This window comes from Balaenoptera acutorostrata, unplaced genomic scaffold (genome assembly GCF_949987535.1).
Source record: "Balaenoptera acutorostrata unplaced genomic scaffold, mBalAcu1.1 scaffold_629, whole genome shotgun sequence".
NCBI classification, from domain to species: Eukaryota; Metazoa; Chordata; class Mammalia; order Artiodactyla; family Balaenopteridae; genus Balaenoptera; species Balaenoptera acutorostrata.
In genome coordinates, this window is record NW_026646311.1 from 162350 (window position 1) to 170981 (window position 8632).

The window sequence follows — 8632 nt, forward strand, 5'->3', positions numbered from 1 at the left end:
GGCAAGTGGGGGCCACTCTTCATCGCGGTGCGCGGGCCTCTCACTATCGCGGCCTCTCTTGTTGCGGAGCACAGGCTCCAGACGCGCAGGCTCAGTAATTGTGGCTCACGGGCCTAGTTGCTCCGCGGCATGTGGGATCTTCCCAGACCAGGGCTCGAACCCGCGTCCCCTGCATTGGCAGGCAGATTCCCAACCACTGCGCCACCAGGGAAGCCCTCCAGTCAGTTTTGACAAAATTGTCACTTTTAGCAGAACCATTCTTGACATCATTTTCGTACTTTCCAGGCATCTTGCAGCTTCCTTGAGATAGTCTGTTGTGAAGGCTGTAGATATCTGCTGTGCAGAATACAGCTGCTGCTTTTTCTCCTCTGTGACTTTGAAAAGTTCTGGTTTCCTTCTCTTCAGAACAAGTATGTCTCTTTTTTAAGTCCCTTAGTACTTTCTCCATCACTCCAATCCCCACCCCTGTGTAATTGTCCTGCTCTCATTTTACTGAAACCAAGTCTATGCTGGGACCCCTCAGTTACCTTCATCACCTCAGCAGTTACCTGTGTTCTTGTCGTCGTCTCTTCTGACTCAGAGGAGATACTGTCTCTCCTTCACCAAGCTCGCTTCTTATTTCTATCACAGATTTAAGCTCTGGTTCCCTCCTCTGCAATCTGTCTCCATTAATTTTCTTTCACATAATCTTTGCTCACTTTCTGTTAGTTCCTTCTTGTCTGCAGTAAATACGCACTCTCTCTGACCTAAAGTAAACAGTCTTTCTGAGCCCAGCCAGTGCTTGAAGCTAACATCCCCTCTTCTTTTCTGCTACTTTGAACTATCAATACATGTTGAATATGAGAATTACAAAGTAGCAGAGGATCTTGCCATGACACCTCAGCATGAATTTTCATGGGGCATGATTGTTTTGATATCATGACGGCAGCCCAGGAGTTGAGGAAACAAATATCGGGGTGTCCCCTGTGCTTATGGATTATTAGGACACAGTGGGAGGTTAAGAGAGCCTGATCTTTCAGAAAAGAATTGCAGGTGATGTGCTCTCGGAAGTGACAGATACTGGAGCCAGAAATAGGTTGATACGCAGGGAGAACGGGGAGAATTTAGGGTTCTGAGTATCGTGATGAGAAAGTTTGCTTCTTACGAGCAGGTTAGTAGAAGCAGTTGAAGACAAGGTTTTATCCCTGATGATAAGAACATAGAGGAAGGATGGGTATAATATTCGGGAATACAAGGTATCGATGTGATACTCCTAAGCACAGACAGGCCCTGCTAAAGCAACGGTGTAGGAGTATGTTTCGTTTTCTCTGTGTACCAATATCTTGACTTGACTTGTCACATCTTTCCCACTCAGTTCAAGTGTCTATAGCAAAACAGTGGTGGATTTGTAAAGGAATTTTCCTTTATTGTTAGGACTTTGAAAAGATATGAAAGAATATTTTAAAGAATGCTTGACTTTAAACCATTAAAAGGGAATTGCGTGTGATTTTTTTTTTGTTTTATTATTGTTATTATTTTTGGAACCACAGTACTAAACTTTCTTATGGACTTCCCTTGCCAACCCAGGTTAGAGATTACATTTCAGAAAAATACTGTGATTTGCAAGACTGTTTTTGGTAAGCTCAAACACTCACACACTAAGGCATGGGATGAGTCATTAAAGTATTCAGAGAATTTATAAGTGGTATAGAAATTTGATGAATAAACATTAAATAAAAGTTCTAGAAATAAGGTGTTAAAACCTGGCTCTGACAGGTGACCTGTCTCTTAAATCAACCTTCCTCATTTGCTCAGGAGATACTACTACAGCATCATGCTGTTCTTAGATTTTCTACGAGTTTTTTGTCATGCAGATTTACTGACTTAAAAGTTTTTAAAGTAGTCTTTGCTTTAATTTGCACTTATATTTCTCCTTGTTGTTGTCTCTCATTTTCATATCTTAATAAAATGGTTGTTTAATACCTTTCTTTTAACAAATTAAGCACTTCAGGCCTAATCGTCTATCCAAACATGCTGTTGAGAGTGGTGGCTGATCCCAAACTCCTAATGTATCCCTCCTCCACACTCTTTGCTCCTTTGGTAACCATAAGTTTGTTTTCTATGTCTGTGGGTCTATTTCTGTTTTGTATATAAGTTCATTTGTATCTTTTCTTTAGGTTCCACATATAAGCGATATCATGATATTTGTCTTTCTCTGTCTGGATTACTTCACTTAGTATGATAATCTCTAGGTCCATGCATGTTGCTGCAAATGGCATTATTTCATTCCTTTTTATGGCTGAATAATATTCCAGTGTGTGTGTGTGTGTGTGTGTGTGTGTACATATATATGTATAAATATATAAAACATATCTTCTTTATCCATTCATCTATTGATGGACATTTAGGTTACTTCCATGTCTTGGCTATTGTAATAGAGCTGCAGTGAACACTGGGTTGCATGTATCTTTTTGAATTATGTTTTTCTCTGGATATATGCCCAGGAGTGGGATTGCTGGATCATATGGTAACTCTATTTTTAGTTTCTTAAGGAACCTCCGTACTGTTCTCCATAGTGGGTGCACCAGTTTACATTCCCACCATCAGTGTAAGAAGGTTCCCTCTTCTCCATGCCCTCTCCAGCATTTATTGTTTGTAGACTTTTTTGATAATGGCCATTCTTACTGATGTGAGGTGATATCTCATTGTTGTTTTGCTTTGCATTTCTCTAATAATTAGCAGTGTTGAGCATCTTTTCATGTGCCTTTTGGCCATCTATATGTCTTCTTTGGAGAAATGTCTATTTAGATCTTCTGCCCATTTTTTGATTGGGTGGTTTGTTTTTTGATATTGAGCTGTATGAGCTGCTTGTATATTTTGGAGATTAATCCTTTGTCAGTTGCTTCATTTGCAAATATTTTCTCCCATTCTGAGGGTTGTCTTTTCATCTTGCTTATGGTTTCCTTTGCTGTGCAAAAGCTTTGAAGTTTCATTAGGTCCCATTTGTTTATTTTTGTTTTTATTTCCATTTCTCTAGGAGGTGGGTCAAAAAGGATCTTGCTGTGATTTATGTCATAGAGTGTTCTGCCTCTGTTTTCCTCTAAGAGTTTTATAGTGTCTTGCCTTACATTTAGGTCTTTAGTCCATTTTGAGTTTATTTTTGTGTATGGTATTAGGGAGTGTTCTGATTTCATTCTTTTACATGTACCTGTCCAGTTTTCCCAGCACCACTTATTGAAGAGGCTGTCTTTTCTCCAGTGTATATTCTTGCCTCCTTTATCAAAGATAAGGTGACCATATGTGCGTGGGTTTATCTCTGGGCTTTCTATCCTGTTCCACTGATCTATATTTCTGTTTTTGTGCCAGTACCATACTGTCTTGATTACTGTAGCTTTGTAGTATAGACTGAAGTCAGGGAGCCTGATTCCTCCAACTCCACTTTTCTTTCTCAAGATTGCTTTGGCTATTCGGGGTCTTTTGTGCTTCCATGCAAATTGTGAAATTTTTTGTTTTAGTTCTGTGAAAAATGCCATCGGTAGTTTGATAGGGATTGCACTGAATCTGTAGATTGCTTTGGGTAGTAGAGTCATTTTCACAGTGTTGATTGTGGATTTGTCCATTTCTTCCAGGTTGCCCATTTTATTGGCGTATGGTTGCTTGTAGTAATCTCTCATGATCCTTTGTATTTCTGCAGTGTCAGTTGTTACTTCTTTTTCATTTCTAATTCTATTGATCTGAGTCTTCTTCCTTTTATTCTTGATGAGTCCAGCTAATGGTTTATCAATTTTGTTTATCCTCTCAACGAACCAGCTTTTAGTTTTATTGATCTTTGCTATCATTTCCTTCACTTCTTTTTCATTTATTTCTGATCTGATCTTTATGACTTCTTTCCTTCTGCTAACTTTGGGGTTTTTTTGTTCTTCTTTTTCTAATTGCTTTAGGTAGAAGGTTGGGTTGTTTATTTGAGATGTTTCTTGTTTCTTGAGGTAGGATTGTATTGCTATAAACTTCCCTCTTAGAACTGCTTTTGCTGCATCCCATAGGTTTTGGGTCGTCGTGTTTTCATTGTCATTTGTCTCTAGGTATTTTTTGATTTCCTCTTCGATTTCTTCAGCGATCTCTTGGTTATTTAGTGACGTATTGTTTAGCCTCCATGTGTTTGTGTGTTTTACGGTTTTTCCCCTGTAATTCATTTCTAATCTCATAGCGTTGTGGTCAGAAAAGATGCTTGATATGATTTCAATTTTCTTAAATTTACTGAGGCTTGATTTGTGACCCAAGATGTGATCTATCCTGGAGAACGTTCCGTACGCACTTGAGAAGAAAGTGTGATCTGCTGTTTTTGGATGGAATGTCCTATAAATATCAATTAAATCTATCTGGTCTATTGTGTCATTTAAAGCTTCTGTTTCCTTATTTATTTTCATTTGGGATGATCTGTCCATTGGTGTAAGTGAGGTGTTAAAGTCCCCCACTATTATTGTGTTACTGTCGATTTCCTCTTTTATAGCTGTTAGCAGTTGCCTTATGTATTGAGGTGCTCCTATGTTGGGTGCGTATGTATTTATAATTGTTATATCTTCTTCTTGGATTGATCCCTTGGTCATTAGGTAGTGTCCTTCCTTGTCTCTTGTAACATTCTTTATTTAAAAGTCTATTTTTTTTTCCACACACACACACTGTATTTTATTTTTACAAGAGATAAATAGACTGACACCAAGCATTGTACATGGATGACCACAACAAAAGCAACAATGATTGCAATTACCAAACATGAAACACACTCATACTATGTCATAATATTGACATTCAGTCCAGTAATCCCCCACTGTAACAGCTCCTTTACTTTGCAGTGAAAATTGATTTGTATATTCTTTTCCTCTGAGTCCTTGTGGGATTTTTTTTTTTTAATTCAGACAGAAAGTCACAAAAATTATACTCATCCTCATCAGTTCACTCAGTCCCATGTAATTAATTTCTTTTTTTTCATCTTGATCTTTTGTTAGCACTTTTATGAGTTCATCAGTTTTTCATTAGAGTTCTGAAAATGCTTATTCATTCAGTTCAGCAGTACAGTCAGTTACCAGAAACCTGTACTTGTCAGAGTCTTTTCCATGAATTTCTTGAAGATGAAACCCTTTTATAGGAACATATTTGCAAAATCATCAGAGTACACCCAGAACTGTCTGTAAATGACAAAAGACTTAAAAATGACCACGGTTAAAGATTTGATGAAAGTTCATAATAATGCAGTTGACAAGAAAATTAGTTATTTCTGAGATATACATTTTAAAGTAATAACTAAGATTATTACTTATAACATTATACCAGAACATATAAGATTTTTAGAAGTTTCCTGTAGTGTCTGAAACATTTATATTAACATATTTCCATACATATTTCCATACAAATACAAATATAAGATTTTTAGAAATTTCATGTAATGTCTGAAACATTTATATTAACATATTTCCATACAAATAACCCAATGAAAGTTTAGTATTAGTTGTTTTGTTTGTTTTTTTATACTGCAGGTTCTTATTAGGCATCAGTTTTATACACATCAGTGTATACATGTCAATCCCAATCGCCCAATTCAGCACACCACCATCCCCACCCCACCGCAGTTTTCCCCCCTTGGTGTCCATATGTCCATTCTCTACATCTGTGTCTCAATTTCTGCCCTGCAAACTGGCTCATCTGTACCATTTTTCTAGGTTCCACATACATGCATTAATATACGATATTTGTTTTTCTCTTTCTGACTTACTTCACTCTGTATGACAGTCTCTAGATCCATCCACGTCTCAACAAATGACTCAATTTCGTTCCTTTTTATGGCTGAGTAATATTCCATTGTATATATGTACCACAACTTCTTTATCCATTCGTCTGTTGATGGGCATTTAGGTTGCTTCCATGACCTGGCTATTGTAAATAGTGCTGCAATGAACATTCGGGTGCATGTGTCTTTTTGAATTACGGTTTTCTCTGGGTATATGCCCAGTAGTGGGATTGCTGGATCATATGGTAATTCTATTTTTAGTTTTTTAAGGAACCTCCATATTGTTCTCCATAGTGGCTGTATCAGTTTACATTCCCACCAACAGTGCAAGAGGGTTCCCTTTTCTCCACACCCTCTCCAGCATTTGTTGTTTGTAGATTTTCTGATGATGCCCATTCTAACAGGAGTGAGGTGATACCTCATTGTAGTTTTGATTTGCATTTCTCTAATAATTAGTGATGTTGAGCATCTTTTCATGTGCTTCGTGGCCGTCTGTATGTCTTCTTTGGAGAAATGTCTATTTAGGTCTTCTGCCCATTTTTGGATTGGGGTGTTTGTTTCTTTGATATTGAGCGGAATGAGCTGTTTATATATTTTGGAGATTAATCCTTTGTCCGTTGATTCATTTGCAAATATTTTCTCCCATTCTGAGGGTTGTCTTTTCGTCTTGTTTATGGTTTCCTTTGCTGTGCAAAAGCTTTGAAGTTTCATTAGGTCCCACTTGTTTATTTTTGTTTTTATTTCCATTCCTCTAGGAGGTGGATCAAAAAAGATCTTGCTGTGATTTATGTCAAAGACTGTTCTTCCTATGTTTTCCTCTAAGAGTTTTATAGTGTCCAGTCTTATATTTAGGTCTCTAATCCATTTTGAGTTTATTTTTGTGTATGGTGTTAGGGAGTATTCTAATTTCATTCTTTTACATGTAGCTGTCCAGTTTTCCCAGCACCACTTATTGAAGAGACTGTCTTTTCTCCATTGTATATCTTTGCCTCCTTTGTCATAGATTAGTTGACCATAGGTGCGTGGGTTAATCTCTGGGCTTTCTATCTTGTTCCATTGATCTATGTTTCTGTTTTTGTGCCAGTACCATATTGTCTTGATTACTGTAGCTTTGTAGTATAGTCTAAAGTCAGGGAGTCTGATTCCTCCAGCTCCATTTTTTTGCCTCAAGACTGCTTTGGCTATTCGGGGTCTTTTGTGTCTCCATACAAATTTTAAGATGATTTGTTCTAGCTCTGTAAAAAATGCCATTGGTAATTTGATAGGGATTGCATTGAATCTGTAGATTGCTTTGGGTAGTATAGTCATTTTCACAATGTTGATTCTTCCAATCCAAGAACATGGTATATCTCTCCATCTGTTGGTATCATCTTTAATTTCTTTCATCAGTGTCTTATAGTTTTCTGCATACAGGTCTTTTGTCTCCCTAGGTAGGTTTATTCCTAGGTATTTCATTCTTTTTGTTGCAATGGTAAATGGGAGTGTTTCCATAATTTCTCTTTCAGATTTTTCATCATTAGTGTATAGGAATGCAAGAGATTTCTGTGCATTAATTTTGTATCCTGCAACTTTACCATATTCATTAATTAGCTCTAGCAGTTTTCTGGTGGTAGTTTTAGGATTCTCTATGTATAGTATCATGTCATCCGCAAACAGTGACAGTTTTACTTCTTCTTTTCCAATTTGTATTCCTTTTATTTCTGTTTCTTCTCTGATTGCCGTGGCTAGGACTTCCAGAACTATGTTGAATAATAGTGGTGAGAGTGGACATCCTTGTCTCGTTCCTGATCTTAGAGGAAATGCTTTCAGTTTTTCACCATTGAGAATGATGTTTGCTGTGGGTTTGTCATATATGGCCTTTATTATGTTGAGGTAGGTTCCCTCTATGCCCACTTTCTGGAGAGTTTTTATCAGGAATGGGTGTTGAATTTTGTCAAAAGCTTTTTCTGCATCTATTGAGATGATCATATGGTTTTTATTCTTCAATTTGTTAATATGGTGTATCACATTGATTGATTTGCGTATATTGAAGAATCCTTGCATCCCTGGGATAAATCCCACTTGATCGTGGTGTATGATCCTTTTAATGTGTTGTTGGATTCTGTTTGCTAGTATTTTGTTGAGGATTTTTGCATCTATATTCATCAGTGATATTGGTCTGTAATTTTCTTTTTTTGTAGTGTCTTTGTCTGGTTTTGGTATCAGGGTGATGGTGGCCTCATAGAATGAGTTTGGGAGTGTTCCTTCCTCTGCAATTTTTTGGAAGAGTTTGAGAAGGCTGGGTGTTAGCTCTTCTCTAAATGTTTGATAGAATTCACCTGTGAAGCCATCTGGTCCTGGACTTTTGTTTGTTGGAAGATTTTTAATCACAGTTTCAATTTCATTACTTGTGATTGTTCTGTTCATATTTTCTGTTTCTTCCTGATTCAGTCTTGGAAGGTTATACCTTTCTAAGAATTTGTCCATTTCTTCCAGGTTGTCCATTTTATTGGCATAAAGTTGCTTGTAGTAGTCTCTTAGGATGCTTTGTATTTCTGCGGTGTCTGTTGTAACTTCTCCTTTTTCATTTCTGATTTTATTGATTTGAGTCCTCTCCCTCTTTTTCTTGATGAGTCTGGCTAATGGCTTATCAATTTTGTTTATCTTCTCAAAGAACCAACTTTTAGTTTTATTGATCTTTGCTATTGTTTTCTTTGTTTCTATTTCATTTATTTCTGCTCTGATCTTTATGATTTCTTTCCTTCTGCTAACTTTGGGTTTTGTTTGTTCTTCTTTCTCTAGTTTCTTTAGGTGTAAGGTTAGATTGTTTACTTGAGATTTTTCTTGTTTCTTTAGGTAGGCTTGTATAGCTATAAACTTCCCTCTTAG